We start from the raw sequence: 6,438 nt of genomic DNA, 5'->3' as shown, positions 1-6,438 counted from the left end.
TTAGAAAACCAAAGCAAATCATCTGATTGGCTGCTATGAGCAACATCACCGGTAAAGTTTCACTCCACTTTTTACACAGCATGATAAATATGCCCCCTAGTGTCTAGGGCCATCCAGATCCAAAGACATCTTGACTAATGGGAGATTTACCAAATATTAAACTGGAGAAACATGAAGGATGCCAGACACTTCACAGTTCAAACTTTACTTTCAGATGCAAATTGCATGGCAGTAAAAGGATTCAGACAATACTTTCTTCACAAATTTTATATATGAAGTTTTTATGTGGAAGTATGTAATATGCCCATTGTAAGTTACCACAGCCAAGGCATTGTTCATACTTGCGGTGGCCAATGATCAGTGTTTTCCCTTGGCAACAGCAAAAGAAATATTGGCAGATAAAACATTTCTCATTGGTCCTGTAGGTGAAGATGCTTCAAAAAAGATGTTCAAAAGAGTTATTAATATCTTGAGACATTTAGCTCAATTAAAATGGTGGAAACAATGCAGATTCGGCCCCCCCTCTGCCCTTTATGTGTGAGCATAGAAAGGATTGTAATCAGTCACTGCACTCACGGAGCAGATTTCAGACAGAAAACACAGCATTTGCCATTGGCCTAAAGGGCTGCCAGAGACATCTTACAATTCCACAAATGAAGCCAGCTTTGTTGGCAGTATAACCATGCAATATGTGTTGTAAAACAACATTACCAAAAACAAGAGTAGCAAGGTAGAAGAAACTACTGAAATTTAGCATTAAACAAAAGAAAGTTGTCAAACCTGTCTTGGAACTGGAAAATCTGGATCTCCATCAGAGTCTATATTATGTTAGAAATTACTTTTAACGTTTGCTAATATTTAGCCACCAACAGCATGCCACAATGTAAAAATAATAAGAAAGCTGTTCTACAACCATAATATACGTATGTCATACTTAATGAGAAAATCATTAACAAAAAACATGCAGAAAACAGACATAGGTGCCTATGGTCTGTGCCTGCAGCCAGACCTGGCTTTTGCAGAAAGCATATACTTCTCCTTGGATTTATATAAGAACTTGGCATTGACCCAACAGGGCATTTCAGTAATTCAGCTTACTCTAAAAATCTATAAACACAGCCTACAACTTGGCAAGAAATCAAATCAAGGTGTTTTTAGGTAAGGAAATTAAAACTATATTTTTTATTGTCCCAATCATAGGCAGCTAGGGTTGGGGTTCAATATGATATACTACAGACTACTTCCAACCAGGTCAAGCTGTTCCTTCCAACTACACTATAGGGGTAACTTATTAAAGAAGTGTCCTATGTCCCGGCTTTGTTTTCAGGAGCTGTTCCTTCTACTTTTGCTTCTTCTGAAAAACAAAGCTAAAAGCCCTCAATAACATGTAACATGTCTGCTTGCACTGGTCCATTTAAACTTATTTTTAAGTCATTTTAATTTAGCTTCCTAGTAGTAGCTGAGAATTTCCAGAGAATTCAACATGTTACGCATCTCCATAAACTGAACCTCACTGCAGCCCTTAGTATGTCAAATTTCTTTTCCATTTCCTCATCAAATGTGTCTAATTTAAATAAAGCATCACTAAGTTTATATTATCAAAAAAGGCCAAACTAGGAAAATAAATCAAATAAATTTAAATAAAGTATACTAAATCCTGCAGACTCAGTCCTCTAGTGGCCAATAGAGGGAAAAATGCAATAATGAAAAATTAAGTCCGCAACAAAATCAAAAATGTAAAATACACCATATATATATAAACCATTAAAAAGTTGTACCCCATGTATGCAGCAAATTTTTTATTTTGTTGCGGACTTCATTTTTCATTATCACTAAGTTTATAAACAAATGAAAAACTTGTATTGACTCTTTCTTTTTTTGGCTTGGTTGGTTGCATGAACACATGCCTGATATGCCATGCAACTGGCTTTTTGAGAGTTTCCTGTCAAGGCAACTTCGGCGATTTCTGCAAAACGCCACGTCACAGATGCCATCCCACCGTCAATTTACATTCTAACCAGTGGGATGGCATATTGGGGAGATTAGTCACCTGCGACAAGGGAGATTTGTGGCACGGCAACTAATCTCCCCGTCTGTCACGACCCAAAGAGTTATTACAAAAACACATTTTCAAAAAAAAAAAATATATACATATATATATATATATATAGATAGATTATAAGTTCTTTTGGCCAGGGCACTCTTGTATCAGATATTGGTTGCTTTGTTTATAATTCTGTAGGTTCAGTGTACAGGGCTACAGAATATGTTTGAGCTTTATAAATACAATAAAAGTCTAATAATCAGACTCACAATTGCAAACACAAAGTGCAAATTGCACGCTAATGCCATTATTACCTAGGGATGCACTAAACCCACTTTTTTGGGTTTGTCCGAACCCACCCCGATGGATTCTGCCAAATCTGCCAAATTTTTTTTTAAGTTTCTTGCTACCCGATATCGCCCACCCGTAGGTGGGGATATCGGGTGAAGATCCGCTCGCTTGGCGACATCGCCAAGCAAGCGGATCTTATAGTGTATGGGCACCTTTAGAGCTCACTACAGAAAAATTCACCCACTTTCTATTCATTATCATGAGGTTTTTAGTAGCGTATTTAATGGTTAAAGTTTACCATTTGATAATTAGGCTTCTAAAAATCCAATAGGAATGAATAGAAAGCAGGTGAATTTTTCGGTGGAAAACTCCAATCTCATATTTTGATAAATCTGTCCACTAATGTCAGAGCAAATAAATGTAAAAAGACAAAAGCAGAGACAGCCATAAAAAAGAATCTTTCTTACTAAGGGCTCATGCTCATGAACATTCTTTAATGCGCTCTCCTGCATATCAGCACAGGAAATTGCAGGAGGAAACCCATTCCATTCTTCTTAATGGGGCATGTTGCATTCCACCTGTGTGAGTATATGCACATAAAGAAATATAGAATGTATTTGTTTCAATGCTCCCCTGTGGTGAAACACAGGAGAAAGCAGGAAAAAACGCTTGTATAGCAAACAGAGGTAAATAGCCTCATTTAGGTGCTACAAAGAAAAATCATAGCAAGAAAAAAAGCTGTCATTTTTACTCCGAGCTATTAAATTGGAGTCAAATATATCAGAAAATCATTATACTGCTAATTTACAATCATCAGATTAACACTTTCTGAACCTGATGTTATAACCTCAAATTCAAATAAGGCACTCTAAACTCTTTCAAGAGTATACAACAAAATATAAAGTAAGGCTTTTGTGAAGCTATTTTAACTCCAATAACACTCCAATAATATTTACTACACAGTTCTTTCCTGCCTAGGCTACACCCCCTGTGTATAATGGTATAAAACAGTACAGGTATGGGACCTGTTATCCAGAATGCTCGGGACCTGGGGTTTTCCGAATAAGGGATCTTTCTGTAATTTGGATCTCCATAACTTAAGTCTGCTAAAAATCATTCAGAGTAAAGATTAATTATATCTTGGTTGAGATCAAGTTCAAGGTACTGTTTTATTGTTAGAGAGAAAAAGGAAACTTTTATTTATTTACAAATTTATAATGGAGTCTAAGGGAGATGGCCTTTCGGTAATTCAGAACTTTCTGGATAATGGGTTTCCGGATAAGGGTCTCATACCAGGGGATGTGGGATAATAGTAATATCAAAGTAATTTGTTATGGAAAGAATATATATAAATATAAATTTATCCCTCTGTCTTGATGCAAAATTTCATTTAATTTTTTTTAAATGCAAACTGTAATTACACATGTGTCAACACAGAAACCAGCAAACTACTAATTAACATATCAACATATTATACATTTGTGCCAAGCAGCAACTCTCAGTTTTCCTACTTTTATGGACAAATTCACAAGAACAAAACATTTTCTAGCTAATTTTTTTTATCAAAAGTTTCTGTCATAACTGATTTTTGGCTTCAAATATTTCAGCATGCCAAATTCTCCATAAGCGTGCAGATTTAAGGGGAAATTGTGTGATGTGTGAGGCTAATAATAAAAGCAACAGAAAACAAACTTTTTTTAAAAATATTTAAGATGAGGTTGTACTTGCTGTTTGTTAGTCAGAAACAATTTTCTGTCTTACATAATAGGAAGTACCTTTTGGCCTCCATCTGTAAAACACAGCTCCAACTTGCCCTGAAGAGAAAGCTGACAAAGGTGCAAATATGCAGCAGTCAGTAACCCATAGCAACAAATTTGCAATTAGCTTTGCTTGATCAGTGGCAGCTATTTTAAAGAAAGCTGGTTTCTTTAGGTAAACACTGCAAAGCTGCATCAATTTGCCAGGTTTCTACTGTGAGATAAAAATGTTGCTAAACTACACAGGTGATTTTGTCGGATTGCGTGGGATCGAAAGAATGCATCCTACAATTGAGATGTAATTGCATGGATTAAAAACTAATGGGAGTGATAGAAAACTGCATGAAAGCCACCTGTCTGACCCACCTGTCTGAAGGGAAAGACTTTTTTCTTCTTGCTGAAATGTATTGCATGTTGGATGTAGATGTATAAACACTAAACAGAACACACCATCCAACTTCATATAATCCAACTTGCATTACAGCAGTGGGGATAAGATTTTGTAGCATCCCACAAAATCTTGCCCTGTTGCATGACAAGATTTTGTGGGTCAGATAAAGTCTGACAGGCAAAATCTGATCAAAATATCCCATGTAGTTTATCCCTAAGGTCTCTTGCAAACAGGCATTTTTTGTGTATGCTGTGTCAAAATACATATATTGCATTCATATGCTATTTTTCAGTGTGTTTGTATGAGTTCAATACTCTTCTGTCTACTGTACTAAGAACACAGCAAGTGCAGTATGTTGTGTTAAAAAAAGCAATGAAATGCAGCTCTAATGCAATGCAAATCTAAATGCACAGTACAATATATGCACAGAATATAATATAAGAACTGATTATCTGGTGCGTTTAGGTGCACTGAAATCTGTATCTCAAACATGTCAAAAGCCAAAAAAAACCCCACCAGTATCCTTTCCATCCAAATATAATAATTCATCCCCTGGGGATATGACTAAAATAACTGACCTCTAAAAACGCTTCTATGGTTTATATAAATAAGCTATAATGAAGCCATGCATGCAGTTCATCAGAGAAGGCTGACCTGGCATTGGTGCTAGTAAAGTGTTAAGTGCAGTTATAGGTGCCAATTACCTTTTATTAATATTGTAAATCTTTAATGGTACACACACTTAGGGGCCGATTCATTAAAACACGAGTTCGAATCCCGAATGGGAAAAATTCGGATTAGATACAATAATTTCTGAAGATTGCAAATATCACGAAAATGCTTACTAAAAAACCATATTAGTCACGATAATATCGTATTGACGATCCGAAAGTCACAAAATTTTCGTACCGAACGATTGTAAACAGCAGCAGAAACTTTTTGAATTTTTCACGCCAGCGTACGCAAAAAGTCGTGCAAGTGTGAAAAAATCAGCGAAAATACGCTTGGAGCGTTTGTGTCTTAATAAATCTCCCCCTTAGAATTGGATCACACTGCCTTTGTCCAAGAATTTTTACCTGCTGACAATCCAGAAAACCTGGAACCCTCCACAGAAATTTGGGAGAGACTAGGAAACTGGAATAGAGCACAGTACCCATATAAATCCCACATCTGTAATTCCAATGTGTGCCCTTACACATGATTAATCAGAGCACCCGTATGGGTACATGGGAGCAGTAGCCAGCACCCATCCCAAAGAATAACAAACTATGAGACACTTGACCTGGAGGAGAAAATACTGTGGCTGTTTATTGATAGAAGGCTTTAACCACACATCAATTCATTTATAACTCTGTTCAATAAATAACCATAATGATTACAGCTTACAAGTTACCAACCAGCCCCTGCTCAGAATAACCCAACAGCCCACCCTATCAATCGAGAGACACAAAGCTCAAAGAAAGGCAAAAGCCTTTTTGGAACCTCCAAAATGTATGTTCTGAATAAGATCAATGATTGTCTGACCGCTGGAATCATTACCAGCAAGGTGGATCAAGTGACGCCTCACATAAATCTGAAATCTGAGAGCGCCATCTTCCTAGTTTTTTTATGAACTCTTAACCCCATGATGGACCAATTCTGAATGAATAAGACTTGAACTGATCTGGTGAAAAGCCTATTGTTTTAATTGCTTCACATAAAACTTGATTAAACTGGCATTTTGTGAGGTTCAAGCCATCTTGGTTTACAAAAAAGGGGCCTGGTATTTTGGGCCTAACCTGAATATAACTTTTGAAAGCGTATGTCCTACAGCCATAAAACAATTCTATTTTTGAATCTGCCTGTATTAATGTTTCGTAAAATAAACTTAAAGGGGATATCTGTAGTAAAATCAACTGGACTTGCTGTATTTTTCTTGAACATATTTCGCCAGTCATCACACTGGCTTTCTCAGT

This window comes from Xenopus tropicalis, chromosome 7, assembly GCF_000004195.4.
Source record: "Xenopus tropicalis strain Nigerian chromosome 7, UCB_Xtro_10.0, whole genome shotgun sequence".
Lineage (NCBI taxonomy): Eukaryota > Metazoa > Chordata > Amphibia > Anura > Pipidae > Xenopus > Xenopus tropicalis.
This window is presented reverse-complemented; position numbering follows the sequence as displayed.